The sequence below is a fragment of the Macrobrachium rosenbergii genome, chromosome 15, assembly GCF_040412425.1.
Source record: "Macrobrachium rosenbergii isolate ZJJX-2024 chromosome 15, ASM4041242v1, whole genome shotgun sequence".
Classification (NCBI taxonomy): Eukaryota; Metazoa; Arthropoda; class Malacostraca; order Decapoda; family Palaemonidae; genus Macrobrachium; species Macrobrachium rosenbergii.
This window is the reverse complement of record NC_089755.1, coordinates 29,383,887-29,408,703: the sequence shown is the minus strand read 5'-3', so window position 1 is coordinate 29,408,703 and position 24,817 is coordinate 29,383,887. Positions and strand designations below refer to the sequence as shown.

At 36.0% G+C, this 24,817-nt stretch overlaps 1 protein-coding gene across 1 annotated transcript in view; it reads left to right on the top strand.

Annotated features, from left to right (window-relative positions):
- The window catches only part of LOC136846493 (uncharacterized), a 169,225-nt gene that overhangs the window by 17,704 nt on the left and 126,704 nt on the right, over positions 1-24,817 (top strand).

The following is a 24,817-nucleotide window of genomic DNA, read 5'->3' as shown; positions in this document are numbered from 1 at the left end:
GAATCGTTTGTAAGTTGAAAGTAAGCAACAGAAGGTCTTAGCTGGTGATATAAAGGAAATATAGCTCCTGTGGAGACATTAATCCAGTGACTGGTGTAAGTAATAGCCAGAAGTTTTAATGTAAGAACTTGCGATGCTTTGCTGTCTGTATATGGAGGAAAAAGTACCTGGAGATATAATGTTGTTTATTTAGGGACTAGCGTAGGTGGCAGTCACAGAAGAATGACGCAGAGAGTAACCATAAATATTGATACTCAAGGTAATTTTGATAAAAAGGATAAACAGGTCATCCTGAGAGCTTAATAAGAAAATATGTACGAAAAAAACTCTACATATAACTGAGGAGGTGAGGGGATTTCTGACGCTTTAAGATTTAAGATCGCTGGAACAGAAAAGGACTGTTTCTCGAAAGAGTTATTCTGGAATTCAAATTCTCGGTGACATTTTGCAAGGAAGGGGAACTGCCTGAAATTTATATTCTGGACTGGTCCAGAAAATTTAAATTTTGATATAAGAGTTAGAAAGAAAGAAGAAGGAAGAGCCGTTTAAATATTTGAATGGTTTATGAGGAGGTTAGCGAAGAGAGTGCTTAACGGCCAATATTATTAACTGTAAAATAGAAGACCCTAATGGAAAAAAAAAGTGGTACACAGAGAAGATCAGTCGGTGCTACTTTGGCATGTTATCTACGCGTCACCTCCGAGGTGCTAGTACTAAACATGGCGGGCGCTCAATGAGACGCCGTGTTTAGTACTAGCCCCTCGGCGCTAGTACTAGTATTATATACACCCACTTCTGTATTGTGTGGTCGACAAATTTTATTAATAAACGATATCTTTGATCCCCGAGTGGCTAGTACTAAACACGACGTCCTATTGAGCTTCCGCCATATCTAGAACTAGCACCTCGGAGGTGACACGTAGATAACAAAGCAAAGTAGCACCGATCAGTCTTATGGTGATTAAGCACTCCTAGTAATGCCTGCGCCTTTCGAATTATAGTACTTTTTTAAGCTGACGATAAATATCAGCAGCCGTCATCAATGAAGCTAATCATGATTGGTGGAAGCTCTTGTCTCTAAGCACCCACCAGAAGTTACAATTCATATATATTGGCCAGTCACAGGCAAGATACAACTATCATGGATGTCGGCTGCAGGTATTTACCATCAAACCCAAAAGAAGACTGAAAAAAAGGTAGTGCGTGCTACTCCTTTTGCTGGGTGCCGGCATCCATTATGAATGAGGCAAGTGCAGAAGGATTTAATTTGATGACTGAAGAAATGGGTCTTTTAAAGGTGTAAAGACGAAGGCTAAAGTAATTTGGGGATATTGTTGGTAAAATATTACGCTATAAGCGGTGAAAGCGTATTTAAGCCTTAGGAGTAATATAAGATGGGGTCGAGATGGTAAGATCTGACGCTAGGAAAGTTATGGACAGGCTTGGATCTCGGGGTTGACGACGGCAAGTCTAAACATGGAGTTTATTACACGAAGAATGTTGTTACACAGGATTATATATATATATATATATATATATATATATATATATATATATATATATATATATATATATATATATATATATATATATATATATATATATATACTATATATATATTTTTTTTTATTTCATTGCACACTCTACGTTTCACATAGTAGATTAACTCCTTGTACAGTAGTTAACTATTGCTAAATTTTCTAACGAAACAGATTCCTAATAAATTCCCATTTCAGCATTGGCTTCCTTTGCATTCATCTTTAAGTGGTAGATTCATGTAATAAATGGAAAATACCTGCCAACGGGACGCCATCCCTACCCTCGACGCTTTTTTACCCGCTTTTGAGGTTGGCGAAAGGGGAAGGCGAATTTCACCCCTCGCTCTATTCATTCACTCTTTCCTGTAATGGGAAAAAGACTTTTATTATTCTCTTCTGCGAAGATTCAATATATTTCGCAAATAAGAACTTTCACCCAACACAACCCTTATTTTGGGCGGAGCTGGGTTCGGGGGGGTGGGGTGTCGAAGGGTGGCTCCAAAGACAAACGAAGTAACAGTCATTATAACATTTACCATTTAACTGCTGAATCAAAGATGGATTCTAACGTCGTGTCTGGATTTTGGATTTATATGTCCACTCAAAATAGACCTTTTAATCCCCGACTCTTTGACGGTTAGAAGTGGCTTCAAATAAACTGAGTTTGATTGAAGTGTCCGTTTGGTCTTTTTAAAGCAAGAAACTATTTCATGGTTTATCATTTTATGAAGTCTGCATCCTAGGTCTTTGATTAGCGGGAAGAAAAGGGCTTGAAATAATTGCACATTGTTTTTTTCTTTCTTTTGAAGCTTCAAAAAATTACGAAAACGTTATCGTTTTCATAGAATGAAAGTATGTCGGACTGGAGGTTCAAGTTAATTTCAACAGTTTCTGTTTAACACTAAATATATATAATAATTCATTAGATATTTTTGATTGTGCTCATGAGAGCCTGAATTTTTCCTGCTATGTCTTAATGAAAGGGTGTTTGTGTGTATAGAAGGGACAAAAGAATATTGTGGCTGCGCTTTTACTTCTGAAAATTGAAACAGCTTCTAGTTTGCAAGTTCAACAGTTAGTTATTTAATGGTGGCCGTACGTGGAAATCTGACCAGGAAGTGTTCTTGGATATATAGTTGTATTTTCCTTTGTATTCGAACTACAATAAATTTTAACCTTTGTGTACTGAATATTACTCACAGTAATAGACAAAGAATTTAACTTTAAATTTCCGTACTGTCGGGCGCTTGAGTCTCCCAGGTATCGAATTGTTTATCAATTACAATTCCCTTTCGGTGATAATCCCGTAGTAAAGGGAATTGGATAGTAAATAATATTTGTAGCTTAATGTTTGTGAATATAAAACAAATGTCTCGGTGTATGTGATAAAAACTCACATATATATATATATATATATATATATATATATATATATATATATATATATATATATATATATATATATATATATATATATATATATATATGTGTGTGTGTGTGTGTGTGTGTGTGTGTGTGTGTGTGTGTGTGTATGTCTGTGTCTATGTGTGTATGACAGTTTGATAATAGTTTTATACATGCCATGTTTATGCATTCAATTATTAAGCCACAAATAATCTAACAAAATCAAAGTGGCTTTACCTTCGCAGCAGCTCACGCGCTAATGGAATTATGTATGACAAATGCTCCTACCGTGACAGGGTTTTGAATCTATGACTTTTTTGTTCGAAACCAGGATGACACTGATTTGAACCATTCAGCCATCTAGAGAGACAGAAATAAACTTTGATCCTTCCTCGCGCCGGTCAGCTACCACAACGCAGCGTCTTAGAAATTCCGTACGATTTAAGAAATTTGCAATATTCGGTCCCAGAAATGCTCTCTTCTTTGAAATTTAACATTCGCATCTACTTTTATTCGCAGATTTATTTTGATGCCATTAACTTTAGCACCATTCAGATCTGCGCTTTATCCTATAAGGCCTAAGTCACTTCAAAGTACTCACTCCATCGACAATAGGCTGCAACCTCTTGACACGGTGCTCCTCCATTTGTGTCTTTTATTCCGAAGTCTCTCGTTAACTCTTGTCTCTCTCAGCGTTTCCTTCTCCAGCATAACTCTTTTTCTCCCTGATACCCAGCTCAGATTTATCCACATGTTTCTGTTACTTCATTTTTCTCTCATTTGTCATCACAAGTAAGTGTGTTAGTGAGTATTAATGAAAGGAGGAACATGAATTTGGAGTATGGACTCATTAAACTGCACATATGTTTCTTTTATAAATGGAAAAAATTGAACATGATTGTATAAAGAAACAACGATAACACCTCTGGCCCACGGAATATTGCTGAAAGTTTTATTTTCTAGTTGCTGATGAATAAATTATTCCCGAGAGGAACAAATAATATAAAATATGAAATATAAAAATGTCATCCAGTTCTCACGCTTTGAGATTCAAATGACATAAAACTACATCATCCATAAAAAAAGTCGGAAAAATATATTCAAAATGTTGTGGGCTTACTGCTTTCTCTTTCTGACGTGCACGGCGTGTATGGGGGAAGTCCCAGTTGAAACAAATAAATAGTTTGCCATGTGAAGCGTATGGTAGCAGCTGAGAGTGAAGTATGATTATCCAGTTTTGGTTGGGGGGTTGTTGGGGGCTAGGGGGAATTCATAGCCTTTCTAATATCATTTTCTTCTAATGGAAGACCTCAGACGTAGGTTGCGGTCTTCACAATGAATTTTTAAAAAATCCTTTGACCATTTTCTTACTTTTATCAGAAAACGGGCTTCATAATGCTCAAGGAACCTGAGCGACAATACTGTATTCCTTTGAGTAATTAGCATAAACTCTATAATTATCTCTTCAATAAAGACGTTCCTTCTTCCTTCCCTTTTCCTGTTTTCATAATTTGTTGAGAAGCGTCTTAGCAACTCTAAAATCGGAAACTATGAAGAAATGAAGCACTGGGCAAGACTTAAAAATAAACGATTTGAAGAATGGAAGGCAACGTTTGCCATCACGTGAATTTGTAATTGTGAAGCCTTCGGTGGCTGTCATCACTGCTCTAATGCAAAAACAATGAGAAAATCTAAAATCTGTAGTTGACGCCCCACCGATGAAATTCCCTTTTACATTTTCCCCCTTCTTATTACGTTATTCTTCAAAATGGCATAAAAGAATATCGAAACTTTTTCGTAGATATCTGCGCAAAGTGAAAATTTTTTTTTCTTCTTTTTTTTTTGACCAGCCCTATCGCTGGGTTGGTTGGTATCAATATTGGAAAAAAATCCTTCGCTTTCCATTCCCGAACAACCGGTAGCTCCCCTTCCTTCCCCTTCCCCCCCTACCATAACCCAGTTCTTTTATAGAATAGAACCGGGGAGGGACGCAGTGAGTGCTGAGAAGGGTGTGACTGGGATTTAAAGAGCGATGTTACGAGGGGAAAAAGTAGAATTAACTGAAGAATGACAGTTTGCCAGACTTCCTTCGTCTTAAGCGGGAAACTATGGGAAACGCGCTCTCTAACTGCCACCTTCTTAACAGAAGAATTGGCTGGGAGTCACACCACCTCGCCATTTTTTTCAGTATTGTACATTTTGTGTGTATGTATATATATATATATATATATATATATATATATATATATATATATATATATATATATATATATATATATATATATTTATAATTACATATTTTTGTTTAATATATATATATGCATATATATGTACATATATATATATATATATATATATATATATATATATATATATATATATATATATATATATATCCACAACTTTTAAGCCACAAATATCATTTAATATCCAGTTCACTATACCTTAGGAATAGCTAACATCCAAAGGGATTTATAACTGATTAGTGCTTCGCCCTCGCCAGGATTCGCATCGTTGACTGGTTTAAAGCAACGATAGACAACTTTGACCGCCCGGCTATCGCTGTCTATCGTTGTTTCTAAACAGTTCGAATCATGCCGAGGACGAAACACTAATCATTTATAATTACCCTTGGGTACAGGTTATTCCCAAAATGTAATGAGTTGGATATTGAACGATATATGCTGCCCTAATATTTCTGTACATAAAAAGTCATGCATGTATAAATGACAAAAACATTCATATATTATATATATATATATATATATATATATATATATAAATAGTATTTATATTTTCATATATATATATAGATAGATAGATAGAGAGATGTGTATATATATATATATATATATATATATATATATATATATATAGATAGATAGATAGATAGATAGATAGATAGATAGATAGATTGATAGATAGGTAGATAGATATAATCAAAAACATAAAGAGAGCGAATACTTTTTTCTACTGCATTCCTCAGTGGTCATATTCTCATTCCGTTTCATGGAGTAAATACTCTTTCATGGACGTCTCGACTCTTTCATGGACCGAGACTTCCTATCTTTAGTAACGCACGTATAAGACTTTTTTTTTTTCTTATTGTTTTCGACTGACTGGCGGTGTCAGGAATGCAACCGTCGGTGTAAAATATTACCGTGCGTAAAAAAGGACTCAGTCTTTGTTCTTCGTACAGACTTAAATTGAGTCTCCGAAAGACAAAGGGTGTTTTGGGACTTACGTTTATTTTCATATCCCGTCCTCTCTTGCTACAATGAACGAGACTAATTGCTTGATAATTTTTTTTTCGTCCTTTTCTCCATTTCAACGGAGAGAAATAATTCTACACAATGGACAAGTAAAAGCAAGTGTTGGCGTCGAGTTTCTTTCATGCATTTTGTATATGTGAATTTATTTGTTGTTTAACGTAGGGGAGGCGCTGATATCTTTATAAAATAGGATTGGTACGTAAATAAAATTCACATGTAACGTAATTGCTTATTATAGGAATGGCCCTGAATTATTTGGGAAACGAGAATTATATGTAGATGAAATAAACGTGTAACTCACAATCTTAAGACATTTTATCATTTTTATAATTGTAAATCAACATCATTTAACTTTGTGAAAATAAATGATGAAGATTAATTAATTTTAAAGGCAAAAATACCTAGAGTACATTGCGAACTGCTGAAACCCTTCTGCTAATTCTGTAATAATTTTTACCAGATATTTTCTCCGAGAGAAAATACCAAATTGGGTTCCACGAAATCTGTGCTATCACCCTCAAAGAATTAAAAACAATCATATTAGATAAACTGATGGAAATGTCCTAACACAGCGAGGAAGATCTCAATTCGAAGAATATTGACAACATTTGAGGAAGAATTGAGTTAGAGATTTTTATTGAGCCAGAATATTAAAAAAAAAAAAATTAAAAAAAGATGTTTTTCTCCTGTAGGGGAAGGAAGGAGAATATGGCGTTACGTTGACAATTTGGAAAGTAATTGATTTAGTGGTTTTTCCAGAACTAGAGTATAAAAATGTAAAGTCTTTGCTCCTGCACTGGTCGGAAAGCCGATATGACGTTGTTGTGAACTTTTTGAATACGTTGATTTAGTAGTTTTTAATAACCCAGAAAATATATTAAATGAAAGTTTTTTTTTTATTCTGTATGGGGAGGAAGGGGAGGGTATGACATTGCAGTAAACATTTCGGGTGAAAACGATTTAGTGGTTTTTACTGGACTAGAATATAAGAAATGTTGATGACATTATACAGGAGGAATGGAGGAAGGTGGTGGTCGGGCCGGGGTGGGTGGGGAGCGCTTGCACGAAAAAAGTAGCACTTTTGAACTTTTGCCACAATAATAATAATAATAATAATAATAATAATAATAATAATAATAATAATAATAATAATAATAATAATAATTATTATTATTATTATTATTATTATTATTATTATTATTATTATTATTATTATTATTATTATTATCCTAATATATAGAACGGAACTTGTAGCCAAATATTTATTTCTTGTGTGTTCAACAACAATATCTACTGGTAATGAACTTCGGGTTTGGATTCGTACTCATGCGAGCTGTGACCGTCCTCTCTCACTGTAACACATGTATAAGTATACCGAATGAGGGCATCTTCGTCCGATGCCGTTTTGATTTTCTCTGATATATCGTTATTTTTGGTACGCTAGTGGGAAGACAACTGGTGTTTTCCTGAACTTTTGTTAAATGAATCACCTGAAGTTATGTGTTGCATAAACAAAGTATTTGAATTTGAGTCAGTTACTGAAGAAATACTACTACTACTACTGCCACCACCACCACAGTTGCAGGCTAAACTCTGCGCAGAAAGACGTTTCTTATTTGAAAAGTACGTCAGTGGACCAATACAGCCACGCCTCTGTTTCACCACCTATGTAATTATGACAAAGCCATTCCAGTTAGATGACATCGACAGCAATTCATAATTTAGAGGCTAGGAGTCATACACAACTATTCAGCTGTGAAGAACCTTCGGTGAAGTCACCCACATGATGCGGCAAGTGTTCCAGGCTACACATGATTAAACCTAATCTAACCAGGAAGACAACCAGTACCACCCTTGGGGTGATCAGATAGAAACCATGCAGGGGAGGCGCCTTCAGTAGCAACCTCATTTTTAGTTTTCTGTAAAAGAAAACTATTTAGATGGCTATTTGTCTGTCCGTCCGCACTTTTTCTGTCCGCCCTCAAATCTTAAAAACTAGAGGCTAGAGGACTACAAATTGGTATGTTGATCACCCACCCTTCAATCATCAAGCATACCAAATTGCAGCCCTCTAGCCTCTGTATATTTTATTTTATTTAATGTTAAAGCTAGCCATGATCGTGTGCCTGGCACCGCTATAGGTGCCAACAACATAGGCCACCACCGGGCCGTGGCTGATAGTTTCATACAGCATTATACGCTCTACAGAAAACTCGATTGCGCCGAAGAAACTTCGGCGCATTTTTTACTTGTTTTGTTTGTGTTCTAGTTAGGATAAAGTAAGCTCCAGTTTTAACCTCCGTAGGATAATACACAAATTGTAACCATAGTTTATATTTTGTGTGTAACAACTACAGTCCGCAGTATTGAACACCACATTTAAACTTTCCGCTGTCCAGCCAAGCTACAGGCTGTTTCGCCTGAGTGATGGCCCTTGCCGTCTCTGTCCTCTGTTAAAATGCCATAATTATTTACTGTATGTATGTACCAGTAGGATATACTTGATAACGAATAACATTTATTGAATTCATGGTGAGATGTGTCAACCATGAACTTCCTTTCTTTTATCCTTTATCATAAAATGTTTCACACAATTGAAACGTTCCTATGGGTATGTAGTTCAAGCTGTTTTTATTATTTTTGTATCTAGTATAATATAAATACACCAGTTTTCTTCTGCATTAACGTCTAAAACCAAAGCATCAGCTAATGTCATTACTGTATCAGGAGAAAACTGAGTGTCTGTGGTGGGTTGAATCAGGTTGGAGAAGAGCAGGAGCCTAATTAGCCACGCAGAATGTGTGTACAGTAAGGTGGTTATGACGTTTGCCTCGTGGGCAAGTCCCAAGTCCGCTGAAAAGTTCTGGACACACCCTATTGTGTCCCATTGTTGAGTCCCATTGTTCCTCTATTGATCTAAGCAGTCAGTTAGGTACCAGGTAATTAGCCAGCTGATGTAGTTTCTACCTGAATAGAAAGAGAGATGAAGAGAGAGAAGGAGAGAAAGAAGTCCCTCTTTTGTTATGTGTAGAACTGAGGATCATAACAGCATCACCAGCTTCAATTTTGTTTTGTGCTTTCTCTCTCTCTCTCTCTCTCTCTCTCTCTCTCTCTCTCTCTCTCTTTCTATGTTTTTCCGATAACCTATCTTGCTTCTTCACGTAAATTGTGAAGTAACCCATTTAAATTTCTAGAATAAGTTCAAAAATTAACTTTTTCTTAATTTCAAAGTTTCTACGGACTTCACTCTAATCTTCAGGAATAGAAGGAATACTATGAAACGGTTAAGGTTTGGGTAAACAGGCAGAGCAAATTTTGCTGTCGAAATTTGCCTTCTTTATTCTTTCTGTGAAAAAATGAGATTCAGAATAACAGATATATATATATTCGGACATATCAATTATCTTCTGATTGAAACGTAAATTGCAACCCTGCCCACGGGATTTTTAAAAGTGATGGCTTAGGAAAAAACTTTTTCCATTACATAATTTGTTCGTTTTTATCTGGGTATATATAGAGAAATACAATACAGCAGACTGAAAAGAGAGTGAGTGACAACATACTCTCCATTGCGTTTTATAAACTGTTTTTTCAAAAAACCTTCCATGACTTTCCTTTTATCCTGCTCAGTAGCAAAATATTCAAGCGCCATCGCGCAAATTCATAGTTTTTATAATATACAGTTTCTACAACTCGCTAACGCTTTTCCTGGAATTTTACAACATCTTTACATTGCTAATAAGTTTTAATTGTTATAATGAGTGTCGTTTTATAAATGCTTCTTTCTCTTTCAATTTTCAATTCTCAAGTGGGTGAGGGGTGGGGGAAGGGGGGCTGTCGAACCCCCAAGACCCAATCCGTATTCACGGCCTTGAGTTCCATTCTTAAGAGGATTGGTCGAATTTGATCCTAAGCTTTGGAGCCGAAAGGATTTAAAAACTGTTTACGAAATTGTTTGTTTTCTGAACTAAATTCAAGCCCACGGGATCTTCACCTTTTGTCATAACAACTCTTCTACTGGAATTTTATATCGTATTTGCAAAATGGATTCTCGGAGGACATGTATCCAATCCATTTACGTGGTACAAAACGGCGGTCGGAATTTTTGTCGTAGCAAATTAGATAAGCAAATTACATAGTCGTTATTGTCTGAAAATTAGTTATTCCAAATGAGCGTAATGATAATTATGTCACTTTTGTTTTAAAATGAATAATAACCGTTAATGCCGTCACTACACAAGGTAATAATTGCAATTACAACGTTTAAAATGTGGAAATAGCATTTGAAGAGAAATATATTTTCTGAACGATACATAGAGAGTTAGATGCCTAGAAAGAGAATGTGTGTGTAATACATTTTCTTCGTAAACAGTTACAGAGAAAACATTTTTCAGCAAATATTCCAAGAGAAATACTTTTATCTCGGTCTTAGTTTATCGATAAAAGTCTCTGAGCTGTTTGTCGAGAGAACTTGTAAAGGAACATAAACAACAAATAACTTTTTGTTAAGCACTTCAGACTTGCATCATTTATTTTATTTTTTTGCTCCCGTCGCTCAATGTATGATAACATATTCATGCTTAGATGATGAATGTTTTCCACAGATATTTTTTCCTAAACTTGGAAAGTGCTTGATTTATGCATATTTTTTTCCAGTGCATAAATAATGTTTCATTGTTTAGAAAATGATTTCCTTCACATTTATTTTTCCATAACCTTGGAAGGATTTTTAAAATAGATACATGAAAAAAACTTTCCGCTGTTTACTCTAAATGAAAAGTCTAAATAAAAAGTGAATCGAGGGACAACCAGGTATTATTATTGTGCATCTAACAGTTCAGTTGCAAATGACTCTCGTGTCTGTATTGATGAGACGTCTGTGAATGATGTTTTACTGAAGCAGGGACAAAGAATTTTTATCTGCATGTTTTTTATTGTCAAAAAGAACTATTGTTATTCTTAATCAAACTAAGAAATATGCGTGTGGAAGGACAGTAAGTAGACATAAATTTGAAAAGCTATTATAAAACAAAAACCCAGCACATTGAAAGAAGAAAACATGATAGGAAGATGAATGAATTAGCGACAATAGACCTAGCTGAGTAAACATACAAAAAAGTTAGAAAACGAAGGCACTGACGAATGACCCTTGAAATAACATTACTTCCTCCTTTAAACTCACGAGCTTTGACATATATGTTGGTGTCAGCAAGATTGCTCGGCAGTTGGGCGATAAAAAAGGAAAGGAACACATCAAGTACTGGGTAGTGTGGCAATGTTTCACCCGAACAGACTGCGGATGTTGGCGCCCAACAAGGCAAGCTCTGCGCTGTCACCGAGGGAACTAATGGAAATCCTATGTTGAAGCTTGTAGGAGATGGCTACGCAAGACCTTTTCTGGTGATGACCTCAATCAGAATTGCCATTGTTTTGAAAAAGTAGACCATTACTGAAGCTCTGGGAGGATAGACACAACTTCAAGATACCAAAAACCCTGTAAGACTCTCAGTATGCCGATTTTTCGTGCAATTGAAGAAGATATACGTTTCGAAAAAGGGAATTTGCAGTGGGAAATGAGACCCAGAAATAAACTGAAGTGAGTGACATGGCATTAAACAAACACTGTCAATGGAAAGTCCTGTGCGGAGGGAGATACAGGTATTCTTTGGGTCTTATTAAGATTTAAATACATCATGCATAAAATGCACAATGCAATCATTAAACCTAAATCTCCGTTAAAACATCCAGCAACCACATGTCTGTACACTCAGGAAATGGAATCAGTGCTAAAATAGCAGCATCATCTGCATGAGCAATAAACCTGTTTTCAAGGCCAGACACCATTTCTTACGGATATGAAATGAAAAAAATATTGAACCCAGAACAATAACCTCATATCTGAAAGTCTGTTAAGATGCAGTAACATTACCTTGTCCAGAAGTAATCGACTCATTGGGCCTTCTCATTTAACTATAGATATCCGACAACCGCAGAAGCTACCGCTTTCATAGATGATGATGAAGTAACACTACACATACATTTATACTACATACCAAAAAGTTATATATATAGTACGAGTATATATGTATGTTTGTATGTATGTATATGTACATATTCATATATATGTATATGTATATATATATGTGTGTGTGTGTTATGTATAATATATACAGTATATTCAAACACTGTAAAGAAACACACAATAAAACATGCAAAATATAAAAATCAATGTGGTAAAATATATACTGATACTTGCAAATCTTCATCCAGAATAGGATTTGCTGTCATGTCACCTAATAAAAAAAAATTAATTCTCTTTGCGAAACAATGCTCTTGTTTCCACGCCAGAGCTATTTGCGATAAATTCTGCGGTTAAAACGATTGAAAATATGCTACTACATGAATTTGTAATTTTGAGCGATTGGAGGTTTTATATAAGCCTTTGAAAACTATTGTCCTAAAATTCCTCGTTAACTACAAATGAAGTTTTCATTCCACTTGTTATTATACGAAGTTTGCGTACATTCTGAATTATGTTGGATCCTTGCTATTGTGGACTTGAAGGTAAATGAAGATGCCGATAAAGCAAGTAAAGGTACAGCTAATGTGGCCAGGAGAAAACAGTCATTCTTGTCAGTGACTGTCCAACTTCTCTAAAATTCCTAGTCTTGTCGAGTAACGAATTTGATAACTATTTAAAACAGATTAAACCCATCGTTGGTTCCTGACATCCTTCCAGCCGTAAAGAACGCCATGGTGAATGAACTTTATCTCGGTTTTGAAATGATCACACCCGCCTGACCCACGAATATTTGATGAACAGTCCCACATGGACCAGTCCCTGTATGCTGCGAATAAAGGTCAATAAAGGTCAACACCAACGGTTAAACATATTTTATGTGAATATACAAAATTCAGCCAATGGCGAATGTTTAATTTTGAAAAAAAGAAACGGGTTGAGGAAATTTTTCAGTACCATTTTCTTTTTATGTTTTTCCATTTAAATTCTCGAAAAACTGAACCTGTTAGATAATATGTAAATTTTACTGTTATGGACACACTCCTCGGGCCAGTCCAGTGAGAATTAAGTACATTAACTCAGCGGTTTGGTTAAGCTACTTACTAATAACGATAATGTTATCCAAAACAGTACCCACATCTATGGCAGCCCGGTGTTCCAGGTCAAAATGTAAACTGTTCAAGCTTCTTATGTCATGAGATGACTCAGTTTAAATGACGTCACCTAAACCTAGTACTCGGAATAGAGCATTAATTCTGGAATTACCGAAACAAAGGGAAGATTATGCAATAATATCCAGCTATTAACTCGCTGTATTACAGAATCTTTTCCATCTTGTTTTGTTGCATTTTGTTATTTTTGGAGGGAGGCTGGGACTTTCTTTTATCGTATAAGACAGTAGATGATCGCCTTTCATGCATAAAAGCTTTCTTGCAATGACAGAACTGATAAAGCAGTAATTAATTTTCTCGGATAGTTTTCCTTCTTGCAGGTAATTGCTCGTTGTCTTTTCCAAAAGTAATTCCAACAACAAACAAAACAACAACAACTAAGTATTAGTTCTCTCAACTTTCATAGACACTGCTTTGAAAACGTCTTAGACAGCAGTCGCCGTACCATGTTGAATTAATGTATTTTGCAATTGCCTGGCTTTGTCTTCTTTTTGACTCAGTCTATCAAGAATTTGAAGGATGGCTAGTAGAGTAATCTGATACACGTTGATCTTTGTTCCATGTTGAACATCAGCACATGCAAATGGCTGAACCCGAAGTATGAAAATAAATTCACATGATATACCATTATTAATAATATGTCAGAGAGGTATCTCTTACTACCAGTACCAAACGAAAAATATAGCTTCTTTTTTTATTCCAAGCAAATCTTACCTTTAGAAAAACTTTGCAAACAGGCAAAGACTACGTTAAAAAATATATACAAGAGTCACAATTAACGTTATTTCCTGAATATATGGTTATCCTTCTACCTCATAAGAATTACAACAGCAGTAATTCTTTCATTGCTGGGATATAAGAAATTTATGAACATAGTAGTAATCCTTTCTCCCAGATATACCAGGTGATTAGGGCCGATCTCACCACGTATGTATCACATTCAAAATCACAACCAAAGTTCCGACAGTGATGAATTTTTTACTTAATTACAGGGATTTCATAATTCCTGACTAGGATGAAGAATTTCACCAATGCTAATGAGTTACGAAAGTTTTCCAGTATATCAAGAATGTCCGTTGCAAATTGTATTAACATCCATGTATAACTCGCAGAGGTAAATCTTTCGATAGTTTAGATATAAGCTTCTAGTTGTATTCATGTAGCTCGTTATGTCCTATCCAGTCAGTCATTGTTCCTTGACAGGAGTTGTCGCACTTTCAGAAGAAGAAGAGAGAGAGAGAATATTTTATAGCGTTTAAGTTTTTTTTTTTTAGTATAAGACAGGTAGTGGATGGAAGAAACTGGAGAGAATAAGGATTGAGAGCTTAAAGTATTTGGTAAAGTATTTAGAAAATAAAGTACTAAGTATTTTTCTCTCGATTTTCATTCTTAAAAATTTCAAATATTTATTCTCAATATTTAATTTTCACGCTGTAACAAAAGACGACTTTCTATATCATTCCCCCCCTGGTTGCATGCACAGCAGTGGCACTTGGTGAAAAGCGTAACAGTGTTCCCGTAGATTGTCACAAGTTTCAACTAAGTGAATTATAACATAAACCAACTGTTACAGAAAATTATCATTGCTTTCAGCCAAATTAAACCTTCCACAAACCAAATCACATGCCCCGCAAATACTGTGGGGTCTTTATTACCGAGTATTAGTATTTATTATTACTATAATAATAATGATTATTATTATTAATAGTCGTAATTGTAATAGTAGGAATATGACTCAGACTGCAAACATTCATATGAAACAAACCTAAAAAGCCAATGAAATCCTCATCAAGTTTACGCAGAGTAGAATAACAAACGCAGATAAAAGAAGAAGAAAACAGAAAGAGAATGAAAATTGGACAGCAAAATAAATGAAGACAAATCGGCCAACGGAAAACGAGGTAAGAATAATAATCTGCAAAATAAAAGGAGAAAAAACTATGGTAATGGAGCCCGGTGCTTTAAAGCAGTATTACTCGTTCATTCTCTCATAAACTTGCGAGAATTGATATCAACAGTGGCGTACTTCTAGGAAGGCTCTCCCACTGTTTTCTATGAAAAGGGAAGGAACACCACGCGGAATGGGTAGTGGCACTGAAAATAGATCGTTTGACTGGCACTAGGTAGCGCGGCTGATATAGCACATAGACTGGCACTAAGGTAGTAAAACTAAAAACAAGTAGAGCAACTGATACTAGGTAGCTAGGTAGTTTGACTGGCAATAAATAGTGCCACCGATGCTAGGTAGTCTAACTACCACTAGGTAGTGCAAATGTCACTAGATAGTGTGACTCGCACTAGGTAGCACTACTGTTACTAGGGGCAGTGCTAGATAGCACAGTGCTGTCACTAAAGAGGCGATAGCATAAGTCCCTGTTGTAACATTTTACAAAAGATGATCAGTCGAGGCTGTTTCCCGTTGATGGTATAAAGCTTTGAAGACCAATCTGTCATTTTCGTTGGTTAGGCCGAGCCCAGAGGGCCGCACTAGGCCACTTACTCCTTTTACCATCTTGCCTCGCTCATGGTATCGTAGAGCCGACGTCATGTAAACGATCCAACATGACATTCAAATTTGATAATCAGTTCAATTTATTTTTTTCATTTTGCCTTCGACTTTCTCTCCATTATTTATTTAGGCTTTCGAGAATTTTCCTGGATAATGACAAGTATATTTACTTAAAAAAAGAGCTAGCATTTTAGTAAGAAACTTGTTTCCTCTCCTCAAAAACCGGATGGCTTAAATCTGTGTTACTTCCTTTTACTGCAACATGATTTTTGCTTCCTTCTTTTTTCATACCTTTCATTACGACAGTCATACTAAGCGACAAGCAGTACAAGACATAATTTTATCTCGATAAAGACTTCAGAGAAACATCTGCGAAAAATTAATTTTATCTGACAAAAAAAGATACAATATTTGTCAGCGTCTCCAAAGACCCTTTGTGGAAAAGGGCCATCTGTGGCTGGCGATTACAGACTTAAAAGAGAAAAATAGCCTCAAGGGAACTTATCGCCCGGATCGCTTTGGAGGAGGGAAAGAAAGGAAACACCGAATGAGAACTAAACTTCTGTTGCGGTGTCAAAGGAGGACTCGATTAAGGGTTTTGTGTTTGATAAGAAAAGAACGAGAGGAATCGATAAACGCTTTTGATAGAAGGTACTGTCCAGTTTCATTCATCTGATTGTTATTCATTTAGGTTTAATTGACTTTCTCCCCAGGATAATCAGTCTTAAATGGATAGATGTTTGTCCATTGGTTATTCATTTATCTTTTTGTTTATTTATGTGTTTATTTATTTATTTTTAATGTATTATGCAGTAGGCTAACAACAAACAGTACTTTTTGATATTCCAAAGTTAAGCATATCTTAATTTAACCAGACCACTAAGCTGATTAATAGCTCTGCTAGGGCTGGCCCAAAGGATTAGACTTATTTTACGTGGCTAAGAACCAACTGGTTACCTAGCAACGGGACCTACAGCTTATTGTGGAATCCAAACCAAGCATTAAAATGTGACCTAAGTTTACACTTTCACAAAAACGCCTTCAAAGTCATGGCCTGAATATGGTTTCCCTGAATTCGACCGCTGTCAAAATAATAATAGATTGTTAAACTATTTCTCCATCCAACATTGTGTTTAAATGAAATAGCCATTGAAATGGATATTTTAACTCGTTTTAGGCTCGGTGAGTTTTTATAGTAACTAACAGCAGCGACCGAAAGAGCGATCGTCATTGTAAAATATGATGATGTTGCAGCAGAAGCTTTCACTGAAAACGAACGCCGAAAAGGTTTTGCAATATTTGTTATAGTTAAACGTTCGATGTTTTTGTTATAGAAGAGAATCTTTAGTCTTTAACAAGTATTACCATGGAGTATATTGCAAATAGGTGAATCGATGATTAACGTTCGGTAATGAAGAATAGGAGCTTTCAGTTATAAATTTAATAAAAAGGAATTGTTAAAAAACTTGTACAACAACATACTCTAGTCATGAAGGTAAAAGAGTTGTAATTACCTGATATTTTCATCTGAATAATGAAAATGGTTGCATTAGCTTGCAACAAAGGATTTTTTCTTTCCGTTGACGGTAAGATTTGGAAATCGTTCATGGATATGCTTTAAGAATAAACCGTATTCAGTAGCATCATTCACCCTTAATCCTACGAAATAAGTAGATCCCCTTTATCTGCCGAGAGGAACCAGGTTCGCGGAACAGCAGCACTAATATGCAGTAAATGTGCCTCGCTGTTGAATTTCTCAGTTCCAGAGGTCCTTTATTCCTCACACCGGTAGACTGTGGAACAGCCTCCCTGAGGATGTCTCGCAATTGGAACTTGAGAAGTTCAAGCGAAGATGCAATGCATTACTACCTTAATACTATTCTTCTTGCATTTTGATACATCTATTTATCTATTTATTAATTTATTTTTTGTTATAAGTGGTATCTCTTCTTTCTGTATTTCTCTTTACCTCCTCTTACTTCTTCCTAATGAACACCACATTCTTTGGAAGCTTGAATTTCAAGTCAATGGCCCATGTGGGCTTGTTCCATATGAATAGGTTTCATCTACTGAATAATAGAATAATAATACATTCCACGATATTTCCCCCTGTGCAGTCGAAAAATGAATGGCACAGTATGTTTGATTGTGTATACAATTTTGAAACCATCGAATCTGTGAAACTCCGGAATGCATTCTGTCGCTAATAAAAATTCTATTTACAAATAAATATAGCCATCCAGAACAAACAACCTTATAATTAAATATTAACTGATGCATATTCCTGTAAAACGAACGTTGATGAAATTTGGAAGTGTGAATAAAAGGACTCAAATCAGCTGTCCTGGTGTATATAACGTTATTTATATGTAACGGTTCTTGCTCATGTATATATCATACACACACACACACACATATATATATATGTGTGTGTGTGTGTTTGATATATTTATGAGCAAACACACACATACACACACACATATATATATATATATGTGTGTGTGTGTGTGTGTGTGTGAACATATGTAAATTTTCTTACTTGCGTCTCTGAATGTGATTATTCACCCTCAATGCAATCCAGGAAAAAATTGCTATTTGTATTTTGCTTTACAAAAGGCAGTCATAGTAATCCTACATGGATTTTTTTTGGTTGAATTATTTCCATATTTTACCCCAAAATATAAAAGTAATTCTGAGTTTTAAAATATTTTTAGCAATATCCATTTTCGTAATATATATGAAAGACTTCCTCAAGTAATTAATTAGGTGACTGAATTCATTTGCTGTGATGAGGTTAGACATAATTTTTTATATTTTCTTCAATTATGATAAACAAATTAATACGTAAAACGCTGGATCTAATGGATCTCATCATAACAGTGAATTGTCATATATTTCCATCTTGTACGAATTTGTCAAAAAATAGTCTTTAACAAATAGCTATTCACGTCGTTAGCTGAGCAACACCACCACACAGCTTTCATCTTGTAGCAGACTTGTCATCTTAATTGGTCACTAATCCATTCCCGTTCATTTCCTCGATTTTTTCCAGCGCACAAGTAGCAATAAACCTTCAATATCCATCTACTCGTTATGATTTCACCAGTCTGCGCTCCCATTAAGCAATTAAATCCGACTTCAAAAGCGTTTCTCTCTGAATGCTTCATTGTCTCGTAGCGTCTTCACCTGAAAATAACATCATTCCAGTTCTAAATCCGGGAGTCCAAATATCTCAACGGTTTTGTTTATCCGGTTTCAGAAATGTTTCGTTCTTAATATGTCATATCTTGTGTTATCTTTCCCCGGAACTATTCATCACACGGATTTGTGTAATGTTCACGGGATAAAATATTTTATTGTGAGACGGGTGTTGCCGAGAATCATTTTTCAAATTGTACGTTTGGAGTCCTCGCCTTCATCTCCAGCACTGAGCAATATATTCCCAAGATGGTCCCTTTTCCCCAACAGTTACATTTCTATCCTTTAAAAATGGAATCACTCGTCGGCGGTCAGATTCTCGCTAAAACCCACCGATAACCTTTTGGATGATCCTGCTAACTAACAAAGAAACGAACCACAGACGTAACTTTCTTGGCGAAGTTAATTACTAAAGAAGTTAATATTATGTTATTTATAACATAAAACTAGATTTTCAAGGAAACATATCAGTTATATTAAGTCCATCGTCGCAGTATGTAACGATAGGCTTAGTATGATGGAAGTGTGATTAAAGAAACGCCTATCATCGTGATACGCAGTGATGGGCATAATGTGATTGAAGGATTTGTAATGAACCAGCTAAGTTTGCATAACATAAAACCAGATTTTCACACGAACCCATCAGTCATATGAAACCCATCCTCGCAGTCTGGCCCGAAGATGACTGACGGCTTTGTAATGAAACAAAAAAACGCATTTGATCCAAAAAGCTCGCAAGATATTCCAAAGTGAGGAGGCGTCTATAAGAAGAGAGGGTGCCTTGTACGTAAGAGCAGTCCCTATTTGCCCTGGAGACAGTCCCCCTCGAAAAAAGAAGTAGAAGAGTAATATAAAGGCAGGCGACTAGAGGCTATAGGTAAAGAATGTTAAGATACTTCAGGAGGGAGAGTCACACAAAATGCTTCCCGACATTCTTTCCTTTTTCATTATTATTCTGTGCCATCACTGCAGGGGAAATGGCGATGGGATGGGAAGTCAATTTCATCCTTTCTTTAGTTCTTTTTTTTTTTTTTTTGTGAGTTATAAAAGGTTCAAATTTTGTCTTTTTCCCCTTTTCATAACGCTGTTGCTGTTGCCGCCACCGCTGCTGCTACTACTACTACTACTAAAAATAATACTAATAATAATAATAATGATAATAATTTTCTGCTTTTCAAATAGAGTGACTACTATTTATACTACCCCTACTATAACCAATAATGATTATAAGGAAAATGACGATGGTAATTCCAGTACGTTATTTGTTCAGTTTTAAAGTTTACATTTTATCCATTTTCTGTTCTCGCTACTACTACTACTACTACTACTACTAATAATAATAATAATAATAATAATAATAATAATAATAATAATAATAAATAATAATAATAATAATAACGTTTTTAATAATAATTCTTGTTCTCTACCAACAAACAACCAACCAAACCACTTAATCGTCGTTCACGGTTGAAAGTCTTAACTCATTTAGTATTGGTTTCACGAGGAACGTGAGCGGAAAGGGAAATAATAACACAAGTCTTTCATCTGAGAAAGGTCTTAGAACCCCCAAGTTAATGCGCTTTATCTCACACGGACACCCCACAAGTGCAACCGCTCATTTGCTTTTGCCTGAAAAATGACGGACTGGCTGAGGGTTCTGCTGAGAAAGTCACCCTACAAATTCTATTTCAGGCTTGCCTCAAAGACATTCATCATCTGAGGAGTCGTCAGTGCACCGGACGGGGTGCACTGTAGGCATTACTAAAGGTTATTTGCAACGTCCCTTCGACCCCTAGCTGCAACTCCTTTCATTCGTTTTACTGTACCTCCATTCATGTTATCTTTCTTCCATCTTGCTATCCATCCTCTTCTAACAATTATTTCATAGTGCAACTGCTAGGTTTTCCTCCTGTTACCTTTCAAACCTACCTACTCTCAATTTCCTTTCCAGCGCTGAATGACCTCATAGGTCCCAGTGTTTGCTCCTCTGGCCTTCACTCTATATTCCATTCCATTCCATTCCGTCATCTGAGGAACCATTTCGTTTGGTTGTACCGAGTTCAGGGGTACACTCCAGGCATCTAGATACTCCTAACGCTCTTGCTTAAGGACCAGAGCTGGAATATGACCGGTTTAATCTCAGCTAATCAACCAGGGGAAGACAGAGTCTGACACAGAATGGAAGGCCAATTCCATAGTAGTCGTGACGAGTGTTTAACGAACTCGGATTTCCTGGTTTTTCCCAGTTACCACCTGAAACGAGGTGTTCTTTCTTCTACATGCGCACTGCTATTGTGTTTACATTTTGTAAGCGATGTTCTCAAAATTAATACCGCCCCAAGATAAAATAAGTAAAAACTGCGCCGAAATTTCTTCGGCGCAGTCGAGTTTTCTGTACAGCGTATAATGCTGTATGAAACTCTCAGCCATGGCCCATGAGACTTTCAGCCACGGCCCGGTGGTGGCCTGTGTTGTTGCCACCTATAGCGGTACCAGACGCACGATCATGGCTAACTTTAACCTTAAATAAAATAAAAACTACCGAGGCTAGAGGGCTGCAATTTGATATGTTTGATGATTGGAGTGTGGATGATCAACATACCAATTTGCAGCTCTCTAGCCTCAGTAGTTTTCAAGATGTGAGGGTGGACAGAAAAAGTGCGGACGGACAAACATAACCATCTCAATAGTTTTCTTTTACAGAAAACTAAAAACTTGCCGCCGACGCAATTTCTAGAAGAATGCAGTTTCTTAAAGCACAGCCAAATGTAATAAAAGGTTGTGTCCACAAGACGAGTCAATGAAAGTGCTCGTATTCCCTTCCCTGCAAACATTACTGGAAAGAAATTAGTTGGGAAATTTGCTAAGGTGAGGTTGATCGGTCATAAGTAAGGCTGAACTCTGAGGATTGCAATGGAATGAAAATATACGCAAAAAAAAAAATCCTCAGTGAAAAGTAGTTGACCCTCTATTGAAAAATGCTTTCAGGCGCAGTGTCATTATTAAAAGTAGTTTTTCCTTTGTTTTCCCTTTCTTTCGCTCAATATAAAAGAAGCTCACTGAACAGGAGTGATCAGACATTGTTAGAAAATGAAAGCCACAAGCAAATACATCTAGATGACAAAGATTGCAAAATGTTTTTGACATTTAAACAGGAAAACAATATTGCCGTAATGGCAAATGGAAAGGTCAAAAAATTATTTTGCATCATGAGATGATGCTTTATGTATGGTGTGGAAGAACCTTGGGGTGGGTCGAAGTAATGTCAAATTTTCAGAGTCATCAAGGTCTCTGTTATTTTATATACAGTGACTCATGGAATGGGAGCCCGGTGCAAGATTGGCTAATCAGAAACATCCCCCCCCTTCTGACTACACTGTATACTGATCTGATTCATGTCTCCATGAAGGCCAGCAGTTCCTCCGTTTAGCATCTGAAGAGAACACACCGCTTTATTTTCCAGAGGCAAAACAGCATAAAAGCGTGGAACCCTCCTCGAGAAATATGCTAAAAAGAAAAGTCTTTAAGCGAGCGCAAAAACAAAAATACTTCCCTTCTAACAAAAAACACGTTTTTCTTCAACTTACCCTCTTTCCCAGAGAAGAACCCTCACCCCCCCAACCCTACCCCTTTCACTCACGAGAATTTATAGCCCCCAAGCCCCATTCAGTCCTAAATTCGTAACACTGAAAAACTAGTTAGAAGTTACGTGTAAGAAAAATGTGAAAAATCAAATGTACTTTTATCAAGGGAATCTACAATATATCTGTTTACAATGATTATTTAAATAGGTTCATTGTAATATGATCGGACATGTAATGAATCATAAGGCTAATTTCGATTCCAGTGTAAAGACTCCTAACATTACATTTAGCATATTTCTGTAATATTCGATTTTATGAAAATCTGCTTCACTTGAAGAGATTTGAAAAACTTGAATCGAAGCATTTGAGGTACCTTACCCCACAAGAATAGAAAGAATATAGTGGTGCAGCTATAAATAATGATTTATTACAAAAATAGCTACATTGAATTTATATGGAAAATAACAGAAATTAATAATCAAACTAACAGGAGCCTTCGTTGCATAAAGAATTATCGAAAACAAGCTGAAAAAGTAAGTATAGCTTAGTTTTACAACCACTGAGCTGATTAACAGCTCTTTGGCCCGAAGGATTACACTTATTTTACGTGGCTAAGAACCAATTGGTTACTTAGCAACGCGCTCACAGCTTATTGTGGAATCCAAACCACATTATAGCGGGAAACAAGTTGAAAATGCTGTTTAAAGATAGCAAAAAAGTAAACTTAATAATGAAAATGTCTACAACGACAGTAACTGCACTTTAATAATAATATCAGTAACATTAATCTATATGTCATAGAATGGAGCGTTTATCTCTATGTACATTTTTGCTGCGTTTGACGTTGGTAGACGGAGAATGGTCTCCATGTAAGTATGCAGAATTAAGGTACCTTAGTACTAACTTCTGGACGGTAAGTAACGTTCCCAAATTCGAGACTTATTGTCATGGCCATCTCATTTATACCAGTCATTTGTTACAGTAGAGATTTACCAGTAATGATGATGATTAGGATTATAATTCTTGAAATTCCAAACAAATCTCTGAAATTCATCGTGTAGAGAGGCTGAATAAAACATAATCACAAATTTACCTCACAGTATCTGAGAGAGAGAACTATCAGATTTCAGATCTTCAGGATTGTGGTTTGATGATTAATTTAGTGTAAAAGCCCATGACAAGATAAAACTCCGCGTTAATATTAGTCACGGGTAAACAACTAAAAGTGTTAAAAATCTCAATGAAATATATAGTTGACAGAATCACCAAGAGACATGATAATTTGGATCAAAAAAAAAAAAAAAAAAAAAAAAAAACTAAGCCCCACCTTCAGTGGGCCACATTAAAACAATCCACCTTTAGAGCTTCACCTTGTGCTGGCACTCCCTTACCAGATGCTGATGGGACCCTTTTGCCAGCACCAAAAGCAAATGTATATTTCTTCGAAATTTTTTAAGTTAAACACCCTTTCTGAGGCACCTTTCACTAAACTGGCTGTATTGCTCTTTGGACTTCTAAAGTTATCATAACCAAAAAATGTTGGAGCAGGGTAGAACCCAATTTGAGATCTTTTCCAGATTTCCAAAAATGTTTCGGAGCTACTACCACACAAAGTTAGTACTCTTCTTAATGAAGTCCTCTCCCAAACTCGGTCCTTTTCTTTATAAAGTCCTTTTTCATGTATGGTCAAAGTCGATAAACATTTTTATGTTCAAGCGCCTTTACGATTACCTTTGACGACAAACGTCCTGGCAGGGTGGATTTAGGTACCTGTCGTTGTTTGTTTTTCGCTGTAGAAGTTGAAGTAACTGACTGCAAAATAGTGCAATTCGACACTCGAAAATAATGCGCTTTATAAACAAGCTCTGGATTTCTTCATGCAAATACTATTAGCCCCTTCCCCGTGTGACCTCTCAGGCTGTAAATTCACTTTGCATATACTCTTACAATATCCTTTTTACTGCTTTCTTATTTTCTGGTAATATCATTTTAAAAAAATTTTTCACTGTATATCCACATGATGGTTTTATCTACGCTATTTTTCGCCCCCATTCAAGAGGAACAGAAATTGGGGTAAGGACAGTTTTGTTTATCTATTTGAAGGATAAATTAGTGCAGCTT